The sequence below is a fragment of the Fibroporia radiculosa genome, assembly GCF_000313525.1.
Source record: "Fibroporia radiculosa TFFH 294 genomic supercontigs, scaffold55230, whole genome shotgun sequence".
Classification (NCBI taxonomy): Eukaryota; Fungi; Basidiomycota; class Agaricomycetes; order Polyporales; family Fibroporiaceae; genus Fibroporia; species Fibroporia radiculosa.
In genome coordinates this window covers 1-888 of record NW_012133514.1, presented here as the reverse complement: position 1 = coordinate 888, position 888 = coordinate 1, and positions in this window count along the sequence as shown.

Genomic DNA, 888 nt, shown 5'->3' with positions numbered 1-888 from the left:
TTGCCCGCCCGCGCCATCAGCGCCGACACTGTGTCCTCGATCGGCTCGCGCGCATCAATGTCCAGCACCAAGCTGTCCAGCCCCGGCACGATCAGTGCGTCCACCAGGCTCGACAGCAGGTAGTGCCCGCTCAGCGTCAGCGTCTTCAGCTCCCCAAGCGTCGTCGCAGACAACGGCAGCACCGGCGGAGTCGGCGAGTTGAAGTGCAGCGATAGCGTCTCCAGCTGCGGGTTTGCCGCGATGATGAACATGATCCGGTCCAGCGCGAGGTGCACCGTGGGCAGCGTCCGGATCGACAGTGAGTGCAGATTGCGCAGCATCGGCGACGACCACTTGAACGGCACGTAGTGCAGCGTCAGCGTCCGCAGGCTCGACATGTCGTACGTCGCATTCGCAGCTGCCGACGGGAGCCACTTCCAGTCCCCGTAGAACGCCGGCTCAGCCGACGACACCTCGAACTCGCGCAACAGCGGCGCATCACCTGCCATTCTCAGATGAGCCCACCACCTCTCCCCCGTCGACATACCACCTTACGCACCTTCAATCGCCTTGAGAGCATTGATCGACGGGAACTGCTTGTCGAACCGGAACACAAACCGCTCCCAGCGGTGCATCTGCTCCACCAGGTAGAAGAACGCGATGTGCCCCCAGTGCAGATTCTTCTTCGACCGATGCTGCCCGCTCCCTCGCTCCGATCCCACGAGCAACGGCATGCCCCACAGATCGTCCTGGCCATGCGACCCAGGCCCAGACACCATCCCATTCGAGTTGGCCACGAGCACGCCTGCGGCCGCTCCCGTCTGCACAGGAAATATGTGGATCCCCGGCGTCTGTGGCACCTGCAGGTACGCTGTCGTCGCGGCAGCTGTTGCGGTGGCGCCCAGACCC